Source organism: Anas acuta, chromosome 8 (genome assembly GCF_963932015.1).
Source record: "Anas acuta chromosome 8, bAnaAcu1.1, whole genome shotgun sequence".
Taxonomy (NCBI): Eukaryota; Metazoa; Chordata; class Aves; order Anseriformes; family Anatidae; genus Anas; species Anas acuta.
Genome location: NC_088986.1, coordinates 12,608,841 through 12,634,809, shown reverse-complemented (window position 1 = coordinate 12,634,809; position 25,969 = coordinate 12,608,841). Strand labels below are relative to the sequence as shown.

The window sequence follows — 25,969 nt, the reverse complement described above, 5'->3', positions numbered from 1 at the left end:
ATACTCCTAGAATGAAAACATTTATCAACCCAAGCACAGTCAAAAGTGAAATACTCCAACTAGAGTGTTATGAGATGCTAATCACACTCTGTTTTTCTTCCCTCACTGTTAAGCATTTATTTTCAAAACAATGTCCCAACATCTTCCAAGTAATTCTCCTCTCACAACTCAACATTTTAAAGCTTTAACATAACCGGTCCTGAGGTCCCCAGCTTGCTCGCCGAATTACCAGTGTGCACCGCAGCCGACCTCTGATACCGAAGCCAATTCTGCGAGCTACTTTACGCCTTATCTCCCATCTCTACTCTCAGGACATTCCTGATGGCAAAAACTTCCCACGCAGAAAGGAAAAAAAAAAAAAAAAGCAGGCGTTAGTAAGGCAGCGAAGTATCTCAGTTACTGAGCCAGTCCGACGAAGCCGGCTAAGCCCACGCCACCCGCGTCTCCGGCGTTAAAGGCTGCTCAAGGGGGGTGCAGCCGGCAACCCCCCAGCCCAGCGCCTTCCTCGCCTACCTCCCCGCAGCGCCCTGCCAGCGTGGCGACAGCGCTGACAGAGGTGACAGAGTGACAGCAATGACAGCGGTAACAGCGAGCCTCCCGAGCACGTGGAAGGGCTGCTCCCACCGCAGCGCCCCTTCGCCCCCAGCAGCGCCTTAAGTGCGCGGCGCCCCCGGGCGGGGCGAGCCCACCACGCCGGGCACCAGCGCCACAGGCAGCCCCGGACACCGACACCGCCTCCCCGCCGTCCCCGACACCGACTGCTGCGCACCGCTCCTACACGATCCCGGTGCCGATCCCGGTCCCGGTCCCAGTCTCGGTGCCGGTGCTGCCGCCCCTCACCTCCGTTCCTTGGTGCCGGCAGAGGCTCGGCGGAGCAGCGCGGTGCCCCCCGGCCCGCCGCCGCCGCCGCCGCCCGCCCGGCGCCGCCCGCCTCCCGCCCTCCCTCCGCCTCCCCTCCCGGCCTCCTTTCCCTCCTTCCCTTCCTCCCAGCAGCTCAGGGTTGCAGTTTCCCAGCCCCTCTGGGCTGCTCTGGCAGCCCCTGCTCTCGTCCGGGCACCGGGAGCCCCTCGGCTCAGGCCTCACCCCTGTGAGGCTGCGACCGGCCCCCAGGTCGGAGCAGGGCAGATGGAGGAGAGCGGCCCTCCTGCGCCAGCCAGCACGGAGCAGGTGCTGCCTCGCAGTGCCCCGCTGCAGAGAGGGCTCCGGTGACGGGGACCGGGCTGCCTTGTTATGTCACAGCACCAGGGGACGAGGCCACGCGGCAAGATCACCACAGGAGGTGTTGCCAGCAGTGCTGCAGCCACAGCAGCAACAGCTCATGGGGCAACCGACTTCTGTTACCAGCGAGGTGTCCCTTCACTTTCCACACAGTTCTTCCCAACCATCCCTTTAACCGGTGCACAGGGAGCTCAGGAGGGGGCAGCCCCCGGGAAGCCGGCCATGGGATGCAGGTGTGCACATCACAAAACACACGGCCCTCACACCCACCAGATCACGCAGAGCTGACAGTGTTCCTGGGGGCATTTCTCCACTGGTGCAATATGACATCAACATGGCCAGATGAGGAGTTAGTGACGAACAAGATCCAAGGGTTCTTCGTTTCACATCACATACTCAGCTTGAAGTTACAGATGACTTCTAAGTTCTCCTTCATCTATCCATGTCCAGAATTACCAAGCAGGCCTGAATGGGAATCTTTATTGAAAACTCTTACTACAGAAATAAACCAAAATATAAAATTAAAGTCAAAATATAAAATCGAATTGTAATATATTACAGAATATTTCATGAGTAAGAATGATGGAAAATGTGTATCTGCTTACATTAAGACAGAGCCTTGATTTGTACTACTGCTAGCTCCACAAAGCAATTGTTTAAAAATGACAAGTCACAAACATGTTAAAGTTTTGCTTTCCTTCATGCCTTGAATACTATGGATACAGTTTGCCTCTGCCTAATTCACCACTGAGGTAATACAGGCCAACTAAAAACATTCTTTCAAATTGTACCTTAAGTCACATACAAAAATAGTTAAAAGCACTATGCAGTGACCTTCTCCCTGAATATGCCTGTACATTTTGGCATCTTATCATGCAACAAGCAAAAAGAAAAAAAAAAGAAAAAAAAATTGTTCTGTTTGAGACCTATAAATTCCCAGAAGCTCTTTTTTTTTTTTTTTTTTTAAGATCACAATAAAATATAAAAACATCTCAAAGCAATTTATTGACATTACATTTCAGAGGAAAATAGTTTATTTTATGTTTCCTCCTCCAGACAGAAATAGAGATGGAGATTTCATACTACAAACAGTTTGCACCATGCCTTTCTTTCCTAGCCAGATTTCTTCACTCATCTCCTAAAATGTGGGGCAACTCCATTTGAAGGGAAGCAATGAAGCTGGTACTTCAAGACTTTGGGAGCCAGAAATTAAAACACCATTATCAAGCCAAAGAAAAGAGCAGAAAAACCTCAAGACAGATGTTTCAGCATGCTGCTAAAATTGTGGTTAGAGTAAGGGGGGGGGGGGAAAAAAAAAAAAAAAAAAAAAAAGACTTGGGTAGTTCATCCCCCAAAAAGCTCTGGTCTGCCAAAAGGAGGCAGAGTGAAATTTCAGTTGCTGCAGAGATGGTGAAGGAGGATAAGAATCAGTGTTGGGAAAGCAAGTATATAAACTACCCATTTTTTTTTTATTATTATTTTTCAGACAACAGGCACTGGAGATTGCTCCAGCTTCTGTACAGCCTGAAGAGGAGAAATGGCCACAGGCATTATTAAGCATCTGTAACAGTTAGGTGATAACATTACATTGACCAGAGCAGGACATTAATGCAGGACATGTGCCCCCCATAAACATTTCTGAGCTTCTGGCATGAGAATAAGTGAAATAATGGCTTCTGTGATAATTAGGTGCCTTGTGGGGTTATGGATTGGTAGGGTGTTGACTTTGGAGAGTGCTGGAAGACTGAGAACTAATAATGACACCAGCAGAACTAAGCTTTTCATACTGACTGAGGATCAGCTTTCTCCATTTCCTACTACTAGAATTTTGCTCTGTTCGAAAGTTATTAATAAGCAGACATTATAAATGTGGGAGTGAAAATTGCAGTCCTACAAGTCTGAGTCATTTCTTAAACAAAAGTGTTACTAGTTCTTGTTGTACTTTTAGTAGTAATATTTAGTATTCTTAGTATTAGAAAATGAGCAATAATCTACATGTCTGTTTGAGGGGAGTGTTAACTAGGTCTGACAGCAGATTTTCAAAGGCATTGATTTTAAGTCACATACAAGTGAAGAAAAATTCACAGTACTATTCCATGAAACACTTACAATCAATGAACACTGATTTTGCATTAGAAGTTAATTATAAATTATGCCTTGAAAATAGAGGCAGAAAATGAGGTCAGATATATTGAAAGTAATAATGTACATAGTAAAATGGCAACAAGTGCACAATAAAGGGTATATATATATATATATATATATATGTATAAATTTAACAAATAAAGCTTTCTAAAAATCACTGTGTAACTGTTCCATACCTGTTCAAAATTAGGCATAATTTCTGATTAATGTCCTGGCTTTATAATGTTAAGACAAAATTGCAGAATTTCTACCCAAGGTAGAAAATATATATTTTGTAACAACATATTTCACATACACTATCATATTAGTGTGTAGTTAGACTATATAGCTACATGAAGTACATAATGGAAGTTGTAATATTTCTCTTTAAAAATGTGGTCTTGGGATGCTAGGTCTGCTTGATTTTTTTAGAAAAGCGGATAAAATGCATACTCCCAGAATTGTGGCATATTCAAAATACTCATTTTAAAATATGTTAAAACATTTCTATTTTTTAAAAGTACGGTTTATCAGAATGTGCTGAAAAGATCAGCCATGGCTTTGCCGTTCAGATAAATGCCATCCTGACCTTTATGCTTCACCATCAAGTAGTTCATAAAGTAGTCACAAATTATGGCCAAAGTATTGCCTGAATTGGTGTACTGTCCAATGCGGTTAAAGGAGGAAATTCTCAGGTAGTTAAATATAAATTAACAGTGTTTTGTAACAAGCCCTAAATCATTCAAGGAGGTTAAGAACACCAACATGCCAGCAGGCATTCAGTATCGGAATGGAGTAAAAACAAGAAACGTCATCAGGAATCATAACAACAAATATGCATCCTTCTGCTGAGATTTCCACCTGCTGATATCTAAAATGGGACTGTTTGCTCTTACTGGAAGTACAACTTTGGATACTATTGTTTTCTAAACATCCTTATCATCAAGGAAGTTCAATTCTTTTCTTCTTGATAATGAGACATGTCCCTTGGCAAATGAGGTAAAAGTTGCTGTAGACAGAACAAAGAGGAAATATCAGTTCCCTAGTGAAGTTTGATGAGAGTGGGGCAGGGGAGAGACGTTTGGTAGTTTGGGACCATATTTGCATTGTGGTTCTTTTTGTTAGGAAAAGCAAAGACAGATTTTCTCTCTTAATGTAGATCTTGATCCTGTCACAAGAAGTAGCCAAGAAGTCCATTCAGAGCCACTCCCTTAGCCAAAGAGCTTGGCAATCAAATGACAGAAGGGTCTATTGATACCAAATAAACAGATTGTTACTGAGATACCAAAAGACCTGCAAAGCAATTGGTTGATGAGTAGACCAAAAACACGAGCTAAGTTTCTGAAAGAGATGAATTTGACCATGTCATCACAGCCAAACCACGTTAACACAGGAGGACAGAGCTCAAGCATCCATCATCCAGGAGACAAAAGCATCCAACATCCAGACAAAACTTCAAGTGGAAAAAAAAAATAACTGAACCCAGAAGTTTCCAGCCTAAGACAGGATAGTTGTGATATGCCAGAATATGCAATACAAAAAAATAATACTATTAATAATAACTGATTCTATACTTTCTTACATTTGTTCTTAGTAATGTTTATATAAACACATAAATGAAGATGCTAGTTATTGGTCAAATGATTCACCAACAAGATCATGCTAGTCAATACTAAATAATGTAATTGTCTGCTAAAACCTTTCATTACATCACTTTATTGATTTACTTTTTTTCCCAGTTAGAGACAGACTTTCATCTTAATCACATATTGTCACTCTAAAATTATTTGATTACTACAGACAGTACCTAACTTGGTTAGAACTGGAAGAACTGGAGAACGATAATTCCTCTTTTTTCTTCTTCTTTTGCAAACGTTTTGTATCTAGTACTTTCTTGACACTTTTTTTCTTCTATTATATCAGAACAAAGCATGCACAGGAGATGGTGCAAATCTTTGTGGGCATAGTTCAGTTCTTTCTTCCATATATTTTTATGCTTTTTTTTATACTTTGTAGAAGCCTTCCCCTTAGAAATGAGGCAAGAGGAGTAGAATAACAGGAGGGGGATTATTTAGTAGGTGTGTCACTGAAACATTTTTTAACTACTTTCCAAAAATGGACTACAGAATAATCTGAGAGTGTTCTTCCTATAAATCAGTGATTTCAGAAGCATTCCCTTCAAGAAATTCTGGGAAGGTAGTATGCATTTGGCTGGCTTTCATCAATACTAGATTTACCAATAAAAAAAGGTATTTTTTAAAGTCTAATATGATGTTTCAGAGTTCATAATCAAAGGATGTCTCCTGTCTCCTTTATGATTATATGGAGTATCTATTTTTTGTTCTACCACAGACCCAGATCCTTACATGGCCAGAGGACAGACACATCACCACTGCTGACATGAATCTTGCCTGTTCAGGCTGGGGCTTAATCAAGACTCGAAGTACTGTTCTACTCATAACAACAACAGCATAATATTCTTTTGTTCATTTTGAATATGTGGGACAAAATGTTCTCTCTTATGAGTCACCTCTTTAATATTCTGACACATAAGAACAAACAATCTACAAAATGATACTAAATACTGAGCCATATTAACTCCTTTTCTCCTCTTCCTTTTTCCAGAATGGAGACAATACAAAACCAAGTCAGAAGAAATCTTTCATCAACTATTCTTTTCAATCATTCTGCTCAGGTCAAATGAAATAAAGAAATCATTTCCTTCAAATTGTCCTAACCTATTGTATTTACGCCACGTGACATAATGGTCAAAATAAGTCCATTACATGAAAAAATCTCATTAGGGGTATGCCTGTTTTATGCCTTCCAGTTTTGTGGTTCTATTTATTTGATTTTTTTTGCTTGCACACATGTTCAAGGATGTAATAGGTGAAGTTTTGACGGCTTAAACACTTTTAAAGAATATTTTTAAACTAACTCATTACGCTATGAGTTGTGAACAGAATTTCCATAGTGACTTCAAAGAATTAAATTACTTAAAATAAATGATGCACAGTTCATTGAGTTCTTGAAGAGGTCTAGTAGTCGTGTTATATTACCTACCATATACATGTAGTCTTTGGTCTAGGCAACAGATAGAGAACTATCTCTTCAGACTTTATCAGTTTCAGAAGAAAGAGTTTGAAAAGATCACATTCTCTCAAAATTTCAATAGTTGCAGATTTAAAACACCACACACTAAATGCATAGTTATGATCAGCTGCTTTACAGAAACTTTAACCTCTTTCTACATGTGATTCTAAATACCTTTGTTTGGGAGATGTGGTCTACATAGTAATTTTAATTGTGGCTCAGATGAAAGGTGAAATTCTTTTTAAATGGAACAAGTTTTCATCTCAGGCATATGGTAAAGGGTGATATCATCGATAAAAGTAATTCAAGAAATCAGTTACTAATCCAGCAAACTTCTAATTTAAAAGTTAGTTAAGGAGAGAAGCAAATCACGTTTGAGATACTATTTCACTACTTCATTTTATTTTTTAAAAGGGGGAATTGTAAATCATTTTTCTTTGAAAAATTTTCTCCACTGACTAACTATAATGGATACCTACCCAACATACCACAGAAATTAAAATTTCATTACCTGGAGGGCTGGATTCATTTTTCTGCTTCTCCAAGAGCCAATTCTATCCCTAACAGGGGTGATTTACTCATCGTTTACTGATGAGAACTTATGAAAAAAACACTTGAGTGTGTTTGTTTGTTTGTTTTGTTTTGTTTTTCCTTCAAAAGAGCTAATTAGGTTCATGCTATTGGTGAAATATCTCCCCAATCCACCACAGAGAAGGACTCATATCCTATTTTTCTTACTATTTATCAGAAGAGTGGACCATTAACTCTGGCAGAAGGGTGGAAGAAGAATCTCAACACCTACTGCTAGGCAGGTTCAGTAGCCTGCAGCAATTTGGCAGAGATTTTAGCAGCCTCAGCCCTGCAAACAGTACAGCTGAAGGTCATAATAGGATTCCTAATCCTGCTCCACGCCAACTTACCCATGAAGTAGTTTGTATATTGCAGCCTACGTAATAATCCATGTAAAGTTTGTTACTCATTGCTAGTTTAGGAAAAGCTGAAGGGTATGGCGAAGAATATATGAGAGGGATGCAGATAACAGGAGAAAGATTGTCAGCTTTACAATAATCTTATTTCACAGCCAGTTTACTCTGAGGACAGTAATAATAGTAACAGAACTGGCCTTGCTCCTGATGAGTTTACAATCTACATAAATAAACAGATAGAAGAGGCTGAAGTGATCTTCTTCCCAGAAACATAAAAGCAGCCCTTGCACTTGACTCACTGTCGAGTGTCATCATCCAATATGCCATGCCGGCCCTGGACAAGTGTAACTCTCGGGCAATTAGGATGAAATACAATGCTCTCATTTTCAGATGTATCTATTGTAATTCATACAAGAATAAAAAGATATTTGAAACTAATAACTCATGGAGAAATGAAGAATGCGATCTCTTGTTTATTCTGAGCAGATATTGACAGGGCAATCAAAGCCATGACTGAGTGAAATTCTTCCTTTCCGTTTAATAACCCATAATTAATGCTGCTGTTTGCAAAACGTGCATGCTTTTCCAGATTCTGGTTCTGTTACAAAACCATGGTCAGATTATTATCAGTAGCTCTCCATTATCAAAAGTCTCAGGAAACAGAACACAGCTGCCTTTAATAACAAAAACAAAAGCATCTTTTCTTTTGTTGCATACAACTTCCTTGCATTTGCAGATGTGAAAGGTGACAAACCGAATGAGTTCTATGGGTTAATAATTTAAATTACTTTTTCTAATCATATATTTCCTAGATTATTAAGATTTTCTAACTTCTACATCTTTGTGATCCTGGAATCTTGTATCCACTGTTTTCACCTTTGTATTTGTGCTCTACCATAAGTTACCATTTCTTCCACATCAAAAAACAGAGAAGTCAAACTTTTGGCAGAAATAGCATTTAACACACCATATATAGAAAAGAGTTAAAGAATTATTGTAATCATTTATCCATGAATTAATGGTTTTTCATTTCTGAAATGGGAAATGCTAATATTTGCAAATCTAATACTGCCAATTTTCTATTATTTTATTTTTTAACTGTTTAGGCAGTAATATAATTGGTTAAAATAAATCAGTATGAAACAAGCATTTCTGAAAATGGTCATCCACTTCTAAAGTTACTTTCCAGATAGAGAAAATAAAATTGAGATCATAACAGGAAAATTTCTATAAAAGGTGGTAAAAATAATGGAAGTTACTTGAAATCAATCACTATTGTAACCTTTACATTTTTATACCATTAGATATTTTTTTTATCCTCTTTCTTCCAAAATTCAAATGTATAAATGTTCTGAGTGGTAGAGAAGTTATTTATATTTTAATAACAGGAAAAAAAAGAATCTATAAAAGTAATTATTACCCATCTGCTTTACAGTGCACAGCACTGAGCTTCCTGGCAGCACAAGCCTGGCAATACTCTGTAGTTTCTGCAAGCTTTAGTCAAAGAAACTTAGACAACATTGCTTTCCTTAAGAAAACAGAATGATGTTAAGAACCCCAAAAATATGGTCTTGTACCTAATGTACGTACTCACCAAGACAATTCTCGTTGAATTATGCAGCAGTATTTTTGTGCCTTTTTATTAAAGATATTACCAAGTGCTTTCAGTTATAAAATCAACTCAGTAAAGTCTGGATGCTGTTATTTAACATACACCATGTAGTGGAATATTCATAATCCTGTTGCTCTATTGCAACGTGTTGTAAATTGTGCACTTCCTACAAATGGAAAAATATTTCAAAGGAGCTCTTAATTATGGATGAAATTTCCCTAAACCAGAATATATACTAGCAAGTAGGCAACTTCATTTTGATTTTCTATACCAGATTCTCCTCTTACCATTTTTCATATTTTTAAGTAAAAATACTTCAGTGTTATTTTTAAGTATATCATCAAATACAAATTCAAATTCCATTAAAAAGCAATTGGATGGATTCCATTAACTTCAGAGGGGCTTTGTATTACAAGCAATATAAATGCAACCTGATTAGCACAAAAATCAGTCTTAGAATGGCCAAATATTACGTCACAGAGATACAGTTCCTTCCCTGAGCTGTACCAACACAGCTAGAGATCAACAGAGATGCAGGAGCTTGTGATTGCTATGGACAAATGATAAAAAGTTATCCCTGTATTTTATTATCTAAAAGTGAGGAGAAATAAATTTTGGTTCATATATACCAAAGTAAACAAAATGAAATTAAAGTAAAGCAATAAGGAAAAGGTAAGGAAAATTAATTTCAGAAAGGGCTTTGTATTTCCGCAATGTTTTCCCTAGAATTGCTAGTATCTTAAACCAAAGAGTGTTTTTTAAAATTTAGACTCAACAACAAACCACAACTGTAAGCAGGAACTCAGCCTCAAGGTTTCCAACTAAATGAAAGTGGTTAGACTTCCTGGCAGAAAATAATTTTTGATGGAGAAATAGATTCATCTTAACGAAAATGAAAAGCACTCAGTTATGATGTGAAGAGGTCTCTCTGTGGAGATATTTAATTAAGAGTGATCTAATTTTATTATAAGTAATTCTCACAGTGTTGGCTTACTTCAAGTAAGCCTGTGCTAAAGAAAGGTGTCAAACAAGTTTATATCCTTAGTTAGAAGAAATTTCATTTTCATCGTGATGGACAGCCATGTGGCCATACAGCTCTTACTAAATTAATAGAATCTGTATAAATATAGACATAAGCCAAGCAGAAAATTTACCTCTGAAATCTCAATAAGCCAGTCAATTTTGAAAACAGCAGGGTTTGATAAACAGTGAGCTAATGAAAGATAATGATATTTCCAGTAATAGCATTTATAGAGTTTCAGAGAAGAGACGAGAGAAGGAAAAAATGGTGTTTGGAGAGGGAGCAGACCATCAAGATTTGAGAGTGTATTATGAAGGACGGGAGCAAAGAAGAATTACATATACTGTATGTCTGTACACTGATTTTCTGTGGCTTTGTGTGTTGAAAAGTAGAGGGCTGGATTTGTTAGAGAAACAAAGAAAGCATTCAACTTTGGTAACAGACTTCTGCATGACTTGATTGACCAAACAAATCTCAGATGCAAGGATTTAATAACCAGATGGGTGCATGTGTATCTTAAGACACAGTAGTAGAGACAAAACATCTGTCAATTAGTTTTGCAACCACACTCTCCACATATTTGTGCTTACGCAGGAAGTTTAGCATTGCATATTCAAAGAAGAAACGTGCAGAAGTCATAAAGGATCTTGGAGGCTAGCCACATGTATATGAGGCCCAGTATATATATGAGCACAAGCACAAAAAGACCTAGTCTGACTTCCGGTGTTTAAAGACAAAACAATTTTGTGTTTTCTCTTGCAGCTTGTGACTCCATTAGTAACACTGCAGGTTGTAAAAAAAAAAAAAAAAAGAAAATCAGCCTCACCTTGTGACTGCTTAAGATTGAATTTGATCAGCTTTTACTCAGGATAGAGTAATTCAGAAACTAATCTGTACATGCAAGGAACAGCAACTGACTTTAAAATGGGCTGAATTAGATTCACATACAGGAGAAAACACCTGGCATACAGCTAGTGAAAGAAAAGTTGAATGTGCTTAGAAATGTAAAATGCACACAAATTAAAACATACTAAATTTTGGAGGGTTTTAATTTTTGCATTAATTAGTAACAAAGCAATTAGTAGCATTTTAACATTCTGATTGCCTGAGGTCATAAATAGTTAATGGTAAACCCAGAAATTATGATTGAGATCTCTGCTTTCTAGCCTGGGAAACTGCAGTAGACATAAAGCTGTTTACCCAGTAGAAGTAAAACAGATGAGAAATGTAGGAAATGGAAAAACAGGTACAAAATGAATACTAGCACTATGCAGCACAGCAGCAAAAACAAGACAGCCTTTGCATAGCCTGATTCAAGTTTGAAAACTGCTGAACATGGACAAGTCTATACAGTTACTCTAGAACTTTGACTAACTCTGATCTAATATCAGAACATCTATGAGAGAACATTTCATCTCATCCAGTGTAATGGCTTTAATTCTTTTATTTTCATTTTGAACATTAAGTAATTGGCGAGTCTGATGTCAGATGTATTCCCTTCTGAGAAGTACTTAGCCCTTAGGATGAAGGCCAAACATCTAGCTCTTGACACATCAGGTCTTAGTGCACTTGAGCTGTACTTAAGGAATAAAAGCTGCCAGTGCATTTCCATGTTTCCATTTTGAATAGTTCAGAGTTCTTTGATTTCTTTTTCAAAAGGGTCTGTCTTAGCAGCTATCTTTTGTTAGCTTTCATAGTTAATTATCCACACATTTCTGAAATCCTCTGAAGATCATCCATGATATCTAATAAAAGCTGACTGGTAGAGGAATTATCTAGGAAAATATGCTACTGTTTCCTCACCAATGACACTGTGGCTAGAAAAATGTATATTGCTGTACCTTGCTACCGTAAAGATGACCAATAGTGTGGAATTAATTAAACAGATGAAATGATTAAAGGTTTGGAATGAGTAACGTAGTTTTGAGGAAATACTATAATCAACATGGTTTGGCCAAGAAAATTTCAGTAGGACATGTGATTATCTTCTACACAAGCATAAGCACCAAAAAAAAAAAGAGGAAAAAAAACTGTTTAGGGTGAATCCCAAGGAAACATAGCCAGTGCTATCTGGACTAAATTGAACAATGGAAAATATCAGAAGAATGCGCTAAAGGTGAGAGGTGACTGCTTGTGAAGTGTTCTGGTAAGGGCACTGATGCAACCTTGAACAGGATCGCCAAGTCTGATAGCCTGGGTCAACCACAAAGATTATTTAGTAGAATTTTTCTTTACCAAGTTTTAAGAGTTTGTTTTTATTTGCTTTGTTTTCTCCATTATATTGTTTTCATATTAAAGGCCAGATCTCCAGCTCATATTTATCGTATTCAGCAAGGTCTAGAACAAAATCTAGGCTTTGACCATTTGATATACAATAGATTTATTCATAATCAACAAAATAGTATTGAATCTCCAAAACTTCTTGTGGTTAAAGGAAAAAAAAATAGTGAGTCGTTGCAGGCAAGGTTTGAAAGCATAGGTTTTTCTTCATAAGAGAATGTCTAGGTAACATTTATAGAAAAACAGCATGATTTGTGACAGTAACTCATGCCACTGCATTTTATGGAAAAATTCTAGCAAGCTATGAAAGACAAGACAAGAATTTTCAGTGCTTCAAAAAAGGATGAGTGTCTTAGATTTTTACTTAACATTGCTATTTTTCTAATGCTAAACTATTAATTTTTTAAGGATCTACATATTAAACAATAACGACTACATCCTAAATGTAAAATACACAGTGCAAAAGTGTAAACAGAGTTCAGTTTGAAATATAGAAGTCACCAACAACAATAGAACTCTGTTAGACTGATTACCAGACTGGTACATTTTTCTGAGAGAGTATCAAAATAAATAGTAAATAACCAATTTTATAAACTATAGTGCATGTAATATTTTTCCTTAGCAGCTATACTTTTCAAATGTATTGATTGAATTAAGCTATGGTTTTTTTGTGTACTATTAAGTCCCAAATTAATATGGGACAGCATATCCCATACTGATAACATCATACTTTATACAGACCTATGTTCAATAATTACTTTTAAAAATTCCATACCTGAATTTAAAAAATTAAAACAAAGAACTACGGCTGTGTTAAATCACTCTGTGTTTCATGACACCTTCAGAGTGAAAGGTCCAGGAAAAGTTGCAGTATTCCAATCTCATATTTCCATGTTTCATTTTGAAAGTATTTCTTTTAATAGTGTGAATGTGAAAACAGCATATCCCAGCAACCCTAGTAACTGAAGTAAATGTCACAGTACATATCATAAGCAATATACAATATTAGGAAAGAATAGGTCAAAGTGTCTCGGAGTTTGGTAAGAGCAGTGAGCACAGTATCCTTTCTTACCAGTATCCTTTGATGAAATTCAGGGTGATCTGATATTTTTCATTGCCTGTGTACAATGAGTGGTATTTAAAGTTTTGCTCAAGTTCTCTGTCCTTTTTTTGCTGAGGTATACTGCCAATAGAATAACTAACTGGAGGTAAATCACTGAGGCCTTATTTTGCTGTATATATAGTAATAGTTATTTAACTAATTTAACTAATATAGTTAACTAATATAGTTAACTAATATAGTTAACTAATATAGTTAACTAAAATATAGTAATTTAATTATACTCACATTTATTTGTGAATGCAATGCATCTGAATCTGTGAGCTATTATTATCTCTGTAAGACATCTGTTATCTTTCTTGAGAATACCCAAATTGTAATGGAATCCTAAAAGAGAGGGAAGTTTTTCTAATTGGTTATAGGACAACCCTCATGCAAAAGAATTCAGACAGAAAGAAAAAAAAAAGTTTTTAAAAAAAAAGTTAAGAAAAAACTAATGATCACAAAGCATACTGTCCATGTTCTTGCTTCATCATATTTTGCAAACAGCAAATTAGTCTGCACTTTCTAATAAACTATGCCCACAACAGAACACAGCATTCATCCAAGTAGTAACAAGCTTGTTTTGTGGACGGCACAGCCCTCTTGTTAACAAACCATCACACTATTACACAGCTGACTCACGTTTTCAGGTTAATTGCTGCATTTTTAACAATGAAAATAGGAAAGAAAGAAAAAAAAAAAAGGAGAAATATTAAAAATATGACGATCTGTTAAAGAATCAATTTCCTCAGAATTAGTGCCTCTCTGATTCAGAGAAAAACAAGAGATTGGAACATAGAATATTCCAATGCAACAGTATAACAATTGATTTAAGCACTTATTTAAGTTTTGTAAACCAAGCCACTAAGTTATTTGTTGTTGCACAATTCTTCCCTCCCTGAAACAGAGGAAAATCACTGTTCATTTCATGTGGTGATGAAGTGTACTCAAGTGTTTTGCTGGTGCAGAAGGTAAAAGAGAGAATCAGTACTTTCTTCGTTGAAACATTTGCAAGGAGTTCAGCCTTGCTAAGCCTTTCAAGTGTGATGTAGACAATGAAGTGATGCTTGCAGAAATAATTGAGTTTCACAATACAGGATATCAACTACCATTTTATAACACCATTCCTTTAGGTAAAGCAGTAAATCAACAAAGAAAAATAAAGTTTATGGGCTGTATAAAATTCATCTATCTGTCCAAATTTTCTCATTTAAATGTTTCATTCCACTTTATTTATTTATTTATTTATTTTTAAGGGCAAGAAATGCTTGGCATATTGAATTGCTTGGAATTTAATTGTCTATCCTCTAGAAAATCCTACTCATAACTAGGTTTGTCCTGTCTAATTACAATGATTCAGTAATGCAGCAAATACTTTGTCACAGTTTTTCACACTTTCACACATAACACAATGAGGTGTCTATGATTGCAGTGCCCTGATAAATTACAGGATTGCAGCAGGATTTTATTGGCTAGATTTTGGACCAGGGTTTCCCCAAAGACAGTGTTCCAGCCCTGCAGTTCAAATGACCCTTTCCTTGGCTTTATCCCAGGCTTCAGCCAACACTTCTCCCAGCATCAGATAGGTTTCACTCTGCCACCAGTTCCAAAAACAGTTCTGACCCTCCTTTATTAATGAGAACATTTGTTAAATATGTTCTTTTATGACTAGAAAAAGAAAACTCCTCTACTTGCTTTGCAGTATAAGAATACTTAGAAATATTTCTTAAGGCAGAAGACTGCAGGAAGAGAAAATCAGGAATAATATAAGCAAGGGAACCACGTGTTCCTGTTTGATTTGACTGCTCACAGTGAAACACAATTCTGTGCAGGCTCTGTACCTACAACACCTCTATTGCATTTAGCTATAAAATGGCCCACATCTGTTTCCATAGATCCTAAATTCATGCAAGCTGAAATACTACTTATGTAGTAGTTCACATTCTCCTGGGTGACCAAATTAAAGTAGAACTGCAAGCTACCAAGCCTATTATAACACTGAGAAACAATTTCTTAGCAAAGTGAGAGAGTTCAAGTGTGAAGCTCAGAAGAAAAAGAAAAATTTTTAAATCACATATAAGAAGCTGCATACCAAAAATCCTTCCTGGTCAGAAAATCTATCTAAAAATAGTTGGGGAAATTGTAAACAATGTTACCTGCTTTAGTAAACTATAAATGGCAAGTCTTCATGAAAGATTATACCTAAATGAGATCATACTATTTGCAATTATTCTGAAATGTAATTAACTCAAGCTCAGATTCATGCTACTACATATTTTTCCCATGTGCTTAATGTTGACAGGAGCATATCTGCATCAGAAATTGAATTTCTGTGTGATTTTTGTTGTTGTTGTTGTTTTTGATTTCCAGTGGTCCTGAATTTGAATGAGTAATTCACTCAGAAATGAAGGAATTAAAGTTCTAACACAGTCTTAATATTGCTGCAACCAGTCACTGCTACGAATTTATATTTCATGCTCATTTTTTTTCCTTTATGCAAATTTTTCTCATGTTTTCAGATGAGACTTAGCCCAGAGACTGCAAAGAACCTAAACACTTGAATCAAATTCAATGTATCATGAACCAGGTGCTCATCAGAGAACCATTACTGAATTTGAAAAAGTGTATTTCCAAGAGCTTTGAGCAGCAATAGTGTACATCTCATCCTATTACACTAAATTTTGATTAAATGTTAAAAAGTGCATGGTCTTTGGTGTTCTCTACTGATAATAAAATTAACCTCCATGGGAGTTCACAGTGTAGCAGGCTATAACTTCTGCAGCCAGAACCAATTCAGCATAGCCTGCCAGACATTATTTTTGTTAAAACCAAAGGACTTCCATGTGAGTAACTGGTATTCTTGCACCACTGTGTAATAAACATTTGATTACCAAAGTATGTGGCAGTCTTAGGTCTCCTTCACAAAAAGCTAAATGCAAACATATCTCTGTTGTGCTCAGGCCCACAGTTTTAATCAAGTGTAGTCAAAGTTTAAATTTATCCCAAAAATATGAGAGGTGGTTACCATAAGTTGAGAAGTTAAAGATGTTTAATGTGCTTGCCTTTGCTCTTCTTCAAAACTTGAGTTTCTGTAAACATAAAAATGGTGCTTATGTGTTACTTTTAAACCTTCTATCAATGGAACTAGAGGTCCTCTGGATTAAATACAGTTGTCTGGTTCTGTCCCTTCTGCAGGGAAAGAAGTTACATCCATTGCTTTGCCTTGGCTGCAGACTAACAAATTGCAGTTTCCATTGGTCATCTGGCCCATGTTCATTTGTTTCTGGGTTTAAATATCTATATTGCCTCCTTGCAATCCAATTTCAGTGATATTGAGACAGCTTCTGAATTAATGGGAGTGCTTCCCATTTACAGAATTGTTACAGTCTAGTAACAGGTACCAGGCAACTGTATTCATCTCTACCCAATTAGATTTTTTTCTTTAGAAATTTCTCCCCTCCATAGTATTAAGAATGAAATGGTGACACATGAAACAATTCCTCAAATATTATTTCAAGAGATATTAAATGGTTCTCATCACCACCTGCCTACAGAAGTGCTCACCATCATCACTGGATCTAGCATGGCTCCTTGAATCCTATGGAAGTTAAATTATTGCTTTAAAATAATGTATACCTCTTAGAGATTTCCCCAACAAGCCTCAAAATAGTCTTGCTTTTAACAAAACCTTTTTTAATAAAAAATGTGTTTTCTTGGATGATCAGAGAAACAGCAGTAAGAGCTACTGTTGTTTTTCTTCCTTGTTTATCTCATTCTACCATTAATTTTCTGTGTACACAAGTGAGAACCTAATTCTACTAAGAGTTAATGAGAAGTGTATCTCCTGTGAAATTATTTCTGATAGGGAAAAGTTCCTTAACAAAAAGGGATTAGAGAAGAAAATCTTTAATGATAGCCTCAGTAGAGCCTCTTTTCCCTAGAAGTTTCTTTAAAGTCCAAAATATAAAACGCATCTACTGAGACCTCATCTTCAAACTGCTTGTGTGGCAGTATGGCTTTCTAGTGAGATTCTCTGGAAATCATTGCTAGACTCCTGATGTATTAAACTGGTTCTTCTAGGAGGAGATAATCCAAAGTGACTATTCACCACTTAGCCGAAACCTGTGCACTAGGACATCCTGAAAGATTAGCCATGATCTCAGTCTAACTTTGATTACACCTGAGCAGAATCTCCACTTATCCATCAACATCACAGCACCAAAGAAAAGATACAAAATCTCCATACCAGTCTTAGCAGAAAAGAGCAGGCTAATTTTCAAAAGTGCTTGAGTAGACGAAGGACCTGACTTTCATCATAACTAATATCAATGAAGCAGTGAAATCATTTAAATACTTGAAAAATCCTACTATTTTTCCAGCCCCACTCCAGGAAGCTTAATCATACCTTTCTATCAAGTGAAGTTTGCAGTATGTGCCCACATCCACTCTGTCCCTAATTCTGAGAAGCCAAATTACAATACACTGCATGGGAGTTCACAGAGCTAAAGAGCACAAGACAGATTATCAGTGGAAGATAGTTTGCTTTCCAACCAAAAATGCAGGTATTCAGTTCCTGCCCAACCTGTTTGCAGCCAGTGTTGTTTTACAGCTTTTCCTGCTGTACAGAAGAACCCTTGTATGAGATGACATTTCCTAACACAACTAAAAAAAGTGCTACTACATCAGCATCTTAGTTGATAATTAATCATTGCAATGAGCACCTCTTTTGCCCTGAACAATCTACAGAAAGATCTGATATAAGAAGGAGGGTCAAGACTGGATATATTTTTGCTTTTCCTTTTTTACCCCACTGACAAAGAAACAACATTCCCACTCAGATAATAAAATTATCACCTTTAAACACAGCAGAAGACTACTATTGACAGACACAGCAGCTCTATAAACTGTTGGAAAGATTGATATAAAACAAGATGATGTATATAACTCAGAAAACTCAAAAATTACATTTGAGTATTGGAGCCTATTTTATTCTTGAAGATTGATGACACAAGGCTAGAATTCATATTCTTTGTTAAAGTGCTGAGAGAGAAAAATTGTGCAAATACCAAAATTGTAGATAAGGAAACAAGGAAAAACAGCTGACCTAGAATAACTACCACTTACCTGATAGAAGATAAAACAGTATATATGTTGGCCTGATGCATCATCCTGTCTTTCCCAAAGGATTTGTGAGAAAAGCTTTCAGATACTATTCCCCTGTGACATGCCCTTTGGGGACACATGAAAAATAACTTATAATTAAGTATTAAACATAATTTAATATTTAATATTATTAAATTTAATTAATAAATTATTATTAAATTTAATATTATTAAATGAAAATATTAAATTTACAGTTTATGATTAATTACTTATTAATAAAATTTGTCAATTATTAAAAGAAGCAGAATTGCATATGGAACGAAAAGCCTGGCAAAGACAAGAAAATCATTGCCAGGTAAAACAGATGAGGAAGTAAAGAGTAGAGCTAGTGGTTGCACTAATAGGATAGAAGGTATCCTATTGCCTTTTATTGAATTGAAGAGTAACACGGACCAGGAAGAAAGCAGAAATATTTTGGAACATAGAGGCAGTAAACAAACAGCACACTCCATATACCATGTGCTATGGGTGAAAGGTTAAAGAAAAGGAGATTGCTTCTTCAGGAAACCTAAGTATCAGCACTTGGTACCACTAAATAAAAATGGTTAGAAACTGTTGGGCTTAGGGGGAGAAGACAATAGAATTTACACGTATTTTTACACAAATAAATTTTTATGAGTTACTGAGCTTCTGAAAGCAAAATAGTGAGAGAGCTTCAATCAAACTGAAAATACAGCTGCTAGGAAGCTGATTGCAGTCCAGTTAGGTCAGGGATGAACCAGTTTCATTTGGGGGGGAGATGAAAGAGCCTATTCTGGGGGCTCACCACAGCTACACTCTTTGCCTGCTCAAGCTCATTATTCCCAAGATGATTAAAAATACTGTGCCTTCCCTTCCTAATATAGATTCAAAATGGCACACCATTTTGCTGTGTTGGATAGAAAGGAACATGTAAATGAAGTTTTATGTCTGTATTTTCCTGATAGACCTTAGCAAACACTTAATGTTCTTTTGAGCAGCAAGAGAAACTCAGACTTTTATTTTATAAAATTCACATGTTGTCATGACTACATAAAAGTGCAATACAGTACTGAGATGAAGTATATTCACCCATTTCTCTATCCTTTGTGCTGCTGAATATTAAACCTGTGATAAAAAAAAAAAAAAAAAAAGAAAAAAAAAAGCTTTATTTAAAATGAGGAAAAAGGTAGAAAACATTTTTAAAGGGTGCAGAGATATGATGATAACCAGATTATATAAGTACCTAGCAAAAAAAGAAGATAGCTTGGTAGCTATGCAGCTACCATGTGTAAATCATAACCTAGCTTATGTCTCAGGACTAGAAACAGACACATAAACACAGAGTTATTTGTCCCAAAGCTGAAGTGCAGAATGCACTGTCTCTCTGAAAACAAAGATCAGTGCTTGGAAACAGTTAAACAATATTTATAATCTAGTACGGATCCATAACACTCAGCAAAAAGGTTTTTTTCTTTGTTTTTAAAGCACAGGTCTTTTCCACTAGTGACTTGAGCAACATCCTTTTCAGAGGATACATTTAAGAAAGAACTGGGAAATGAGGGAAATGAGTAAAATTTTTAACACTGGCAGATTGTTTTCTTTTATGTAAAAAGCCCCAGAGATTTGATGAGACAAGAGTATTCAAACAAAAAAATCGATTTCATAATAAATAAACTTTTAAATTATTCTGGTATATTCAATCAAACAAAGATGTTTTTCCCAGTTCAGAAAAACTTCTTATAGTTTTATTAATTCTTTTTTTCTTGCAACATAAAATAACCTAACTTATCTCTTCAGATAACTCTTATTTGTCTTTTTCCTGAATCTTGTGACCTCGTTTTCATTTGCATCACCAGCCAATCCTGTCATTAGGATTTAGAGATTTATTAAACATTTCATGGTAATCTTGGTAATGTATTTGTGATGTATTGAATTTGGTCTTAATGAACCTTTGTTTTAAAGAAACATAAACAAAGGGGACTTCTGCTCATCCACTGCAATTTGGCAGTAGAAACACACAGAGGGGAAATGAGTTGTCCCATAGTTAGCATATTGGTCTGGAACTCAGAAATTTCTGGTCTAGTTCCCTGTTCTGCTGTAGACTTCCCAGGTGACCTTAAATAAATCTCTCTCTGCCTCTGATCCCCATATATAAAATGAAGTAATACCTGTTCTCTGGTTAGCAGATGGAGGAAAATGAAGTACAGCTGTAAGGAGCTCAATATTTGTCAGCTCAGTTGACTCAATCTTATTTGGATTCTGTATTTGCTCATGCAGTCACCTCATCTTCAGCTTCCCTCTATGAACTGATCTTTAACCATTTAGCAAATGCCTTTCCTGCCTTATTTCTCCCAGTAGCCTTTTCATGTCTTCCTCTATTCACTATACATCTTTGACTGCCTCATCCCTGCCCATTGCATGTGTCTTCTCTGAAACACCACCTGTCACTGACGACTGTTTTCAGGTACAAAAGCAGGTGATTTTATAGTCAAATCAACACAAATGATTCACTGTGTTTGTCTTCACAAGCTTCTGGGAATTATGATATACACATGTCTTTTAAACTGCTCTCATAAATTCAACTTAACACACATTTCATTTTGGATGTTAGGACCCAGACATTCTTTCAAAGACAGCCCTAAGCACAGATATCTGCACCTTACAACATGCTTCCTCACCACTTGGCTATAGGCGGAACTGCAGTTTGCCTGGTGACTTCTGTCTTAGAAAAGTAATGAAGTAGTTTTGTAAAAGAAATGGGAGAATTCGGGTATTTTAAACATCAGCATTTTCTTTCCATTTAAAACTCAAATTTATTTTGAGTTTAATGATAATTTAAAGTTCAGACAACATTACAAACTGTTACATAGGAGAAAAAACATAGTTTTAAAAAATAAATATGTAACACTTTACATTGAGCGCATTTACAAAAGGCAAAAATCATTCATAATAGATGGTTAGAATATGCAACAAGCAGTTGTAAGCCATCATAAAATGTAAACCACAGAACTGCTGCACTTTGCTGCACTCTACAGTGAATCCTTTTAAATACTACTAACCTTATATATGCTACTAATAAATATATTTCATAATATAATATAAAGGGAATTCATATGAAGTGTCCCCACAGTGACAAAATTGAACAGATGCCCAGAGCAATTAGCATTTTTAAAAGTATTTTTTAAGAAAAATGAAATAAGATTTGATAATTCAAACTATTAAAAAACAGACTGGTGATTTTAAGAAAAAGTAATTTTTATATTGTAACCAAATATGAAGCTATTCTTCATAAACTCAACTAGTTTTCATTCTGAGTTGACAAGGGAAACAAAACAGATTCTTCAACACCTTTTTGTAAAAGCCAAATAGAAATCCAGTCTCAAAAGAGGCATATTTGTTCCATTGTAGACTTTGATCTATGTCCATGTATGACTAGGTTTTCGGGTGTTTTTTCACATTCCTAATCCCAGCTTCAAAGCTGTTCTATCTGTTAGATCTGTTAGCCAAGTATTCAAAGGCTGTATGTATGGTTAATGCCAATGGAGTTCAGAATTATTGTGGAAAGTGATGATTCAGACGAATGGTTAACTTTTCAAGCAATCCTGCCACATTAGATTAACACATTCGGACTCTGCCTCAGGATGGTCAGATTATTTTTTCAATATATTTTTTATAAGAAAAATCCAGGAAAGTTTAAGGATATCACCTTCCAGAATTTCAACAGTTACATTTTGAGGTGTGAACATAAATAAATATAGTTTACTAAAAAGTCTGCTAGAGTATTACCATTCTCATTTGCTTGCAATGTGTGCAAGGTCACACTGAGTTTTCATGTAACATTTACCACAAGAGATGCATATGTAATACTGCATTTCCATTTTCAAGGCATAGGTACTAACCAACTGTATATCACTCATCTTTTTTTGAGCTTCCTTATCCGGAGCAATTAAACACCCACACAAACAAAAGCAACAACAACAACAAAATCTAATTATTCCCTCTGCAAAAATATGTTGGTTCTATTCTTAATCTCCCATTTTTCTGACCAAAATCCCACTGTCCATATTTTGCAGGACTCACTTTAGTAGGCAGGAGGGTTATATTTGGTTCCGCGTGATTTCACTCAAAGCAAAATTTATATTCAGTTTATACTTTAATGCAGGATTAAAAGTTTGCTGCAAGAGGCAAAGATTTTAGAAAAAAAAAAAAAAGTGTCCAAAGTCAATTAAAAGTATTAGGCGATTATTTATACCGATTGTCCTCCAAGATACTACCAGTCTCATATTAGAGAAACTATGAAGCTAGAAAGTTACTCTGTTCTCTGTTCACTAAGAATAAAATCCACTTACAAGATGGACAAGTTATGCTTGAATTGTCAAATTATTATTACTTTTTTGGGTGTGTGTGAAAAAATAACACCAGAGCACTTAAAGATATTGCAAGTGTTGAAAAAAAAAAAAAATATCCCATACATTTATTTATGACTCCTAGTCATAAACTTACTTTTGTTTAACAACAAAAATAGGAAATAAAGCAGAGTGGTAGTCTTCATCTGAATGAGCAGCACAACTGTAAGGAAAAAAAAAAAAGAGAGAGAGAGAGAGGGAAACTAATCTTGTAATTTGAGGGCAGCAAACTTTGGGAATTAGTACTGAGCAAATCATAACCAAGTAAAAGCTGATGAGTTGGTATAACCACATTACCCTGAAAGTGTATTCTAATCCTGATCTGACCACCTGCACAGGTTGCTGGTGGTCCACTTCTACAACTCCAATCATTGTTATGTTTTGCAGAAATAATAATAAGGATGCTAGGTACAACTAATACTAGTGAAGAATAGTGGCAACTGAAACCAGAGTACAACAATCAAATGGAAGTCATTATGTTGTGCTCATATCCCAATTGTTATTGGCATTACCATTATAAACTCAGTTTAACTATTCACAGGAGAAGAAAAACACATCTTCACAGATACTCAACACAGCTTTTTCCCAGAGATTTATTTTCTTTGATTCTCTTTACATGGTGATGATACATGTACCAAAACTCAGAGAAAATAATCTATACAGTACATGCAGAGTGAAGTACGTGAGTTGGTGACTTAGCTTTTTTTTTTTTTTTTTTTTTAATAAAACCATTTACATGCAGGAAGCTAATAGATGAGTTTGGGTAACAGAGAAAAACTACCACTGGAACTCTTAATACAATCTTTCTCCTGTAAATTAGCTTGTAAATAGCCTGTAATAAAGCGTAAGAGGGGATCAGCTAACAGCTATTTTCAGAGGAGCAAGAGAAATCGCAGTCCCCAGGCCTCTAGTTGCAGCACCTCTGTGCAACAAAATTATGGGAATGGGAAGGCAAATGGAAAGTGGATAATGCAGTTCCAGAACCTCACATCTGAGAGACTATGAAGCCTATACAACGTTGGAATTAATGATGTGAAACCAACTCTTGCAAAAGATTTGCATCTCTGTGTCAAAACCATCAATGAAGCCAGTGAAGGGCATGAGGCCATGATCCAGCACTGAGAGGAAATATTTGCACTAGAAGTACGTTCAAACATTTCAATATGTTCAACATCACAAAGACCCAATTATATTGTAGAGAAATGAAATTTCTCCAAATAAGATCTTGTTAGCTGACTAATCTCTCCTTTTTACTTTTTTTTTAATAAAAGGTTTCCCAGAAAGTGTGGGTATTGACTCACTTGTTTTCCACAGAACTTGCGCATAAGGTTTTGTTTTCTTTAAGAGACATCCCAATACCTCCTTGCTATTGAGAAAACCTGAGTGTGATCTGACTTTCTGCCATATTATGGGCTTGGGGACAGCCATAAACTGATCTCATGGGAAGGCTGCTAATTTTTCAATACAGGCTTTTCTAAGATGTGCAGCATCCAATTATGAAATCTGTAATTCCTGTATACTAAATAAATAAATAAATAAATAAATAAATAAAATCTATAAAAATAATAATACTGTTGATTTATCAGAAGCAGCCACTGTACTACGTCTGATGACTTAACATAAAGAAGATATATCCAGCCCACGTGAAACATCACCTGTTATCTTTATTTCATATTCTTCACTCTTTTCTTCATATAAGCCAAGTTTGTTTTGGCAGATGAACTCCACGTAAACTAAACTGAATTTAGCAGTTAAACTTTTTAACACTGTTCTTAAGATTGTAAGGGAAAATAATGTATTTGTACACATTTATGTGGATGGTCAACATATCAAGTAACAGCTTGTGATAGTGGTGGGCTTGAAGAAGAGGAGAAAGAAGGAAGCACACATCCATAGCTAGCACCTAAGCAATATATTTCCATCTCTTTACTACAGCAGCAGACAAGCAAATTGCAATTACTTAATCTATACTTGGACAAAGGAGAATGGATTTTTATTTTTTTTTTGATCTGAGAATCAACCATGTCAGAAGAAAATGCACCATAAGGGGCACAAGAAACCACATCTTCCTCTTGGCTCTACAGGAAAGGCAACATTGGTTCTTTCCATCATGTGCCTGACTCCTTTCTGCAACAAAATACAGCCAAAGTTCTCAGTTCTCATCCAACTCCCTAAATCATATTTGTGTTGGATAGTTTCTAACAGTGCCACTTCCATTCCTATTCTGTGCTACAGTATCGTAAGACAAGCATGAAAAATTGTTTGTCATTCCTTCAGCCTGTCTCCTCCTCCACCTTATATCTTACCTTCCCTCACAACTATAGCTGTGCCTGTTCTGGAAATCGCAGCTGAAGTTACCAAAGCTTGCACGGGATGGAAGTTGTAAGTCTGATTCTGACTTAAAATGTGAAGCCCAAATCCAAAAAGCTATGCTGACAAATCAGAAGTTTAAAAATTTGCCACAAAATTTGGATCTAAACCTACTGCTGACATTATTTAATAAGTACTGTCCAGAGCTAGAATAGGTGCATCACCTAAAAAGACTAGTTTCATTATTGAGAACTGATGTAGTTTTATTTCTATACAAGACAAAAGGAAACCCTAAGTCCCAAATAATACTGACTTTTAAGAGACTCTGATATTAATTCAAATTGAATTTGGGTGTATCAGAAAGAAAGAAATAAAACTAAAAGAGTAAACTATCTTCACTTCTCTATCCTAGGAGCTTCTCTGAGCTTGCTTTTGTTTTGATCCATAGCTTCACATTTCAGATTGGTTTTTCAATTCAAACAAACACAGAATCTTACCAATCTTATCCTCTGCAGCTAATGTTAAAAATGAAATCATTTGAATAATTGATTTTTTTGGTTCAGTAGCCAACAGGAAAAAAAAAAAAAAGTTATTGTTTTGGATTCATCCCAAGCTGAAATGTTTCCACATACTCAGCCAATTAAAACAGATCATTTGAGATTGAACAAAACATTTAATTCAAACAGAAACAAATCAGACATACTTAATAATGTCAGCAGGCCAGAGTCAAAAAGCAAACAAGAAAAAAATATA

General features: G+C 36.1%; 1 protein-coding gene across 23 annotated transcripts in view; it reads right to left on the bottom strand.

The window, feature by feature from the left end:
- The window catches only part of PTGFR (prostaglandin F receptor), a 100,541-nt gene that overhangs the window by 18,850 nt on the left and 55,722 nt on the right, over positions 1-25,969 (bottom strand). For 3 of the 23 annotated variants that reach the window (XM_068690379.1, XM_068690377.1, XM_068690375.1), the window contains 2 exons: positions 1,489-1,713; positions 230-331 (listed from right to left, as the gene is read on the bottom strand). The exons of 5 other annotated variants lie outside the window; for them this stretch is intronic. The gene's annotated coding sequence lies outside the window, so the exon portion shown is untranslated. Of the gene's footprint in view, positions 1-229; positions 332-513; positions 748-769; positions 954-1,083; positions 1,421-1,488; positions 1,714-13,622; positions 13,722-13,847; positions 13,924-18,500; positions 18,606-20,668; positions 20,808-25,969 lie in introns of those variants that run through there. 15 more of the 23 variants (XM_068690373.1, XM_068690394.1, XM_068690382.1 and 12 more) reach the window with 14 other exon arrangements.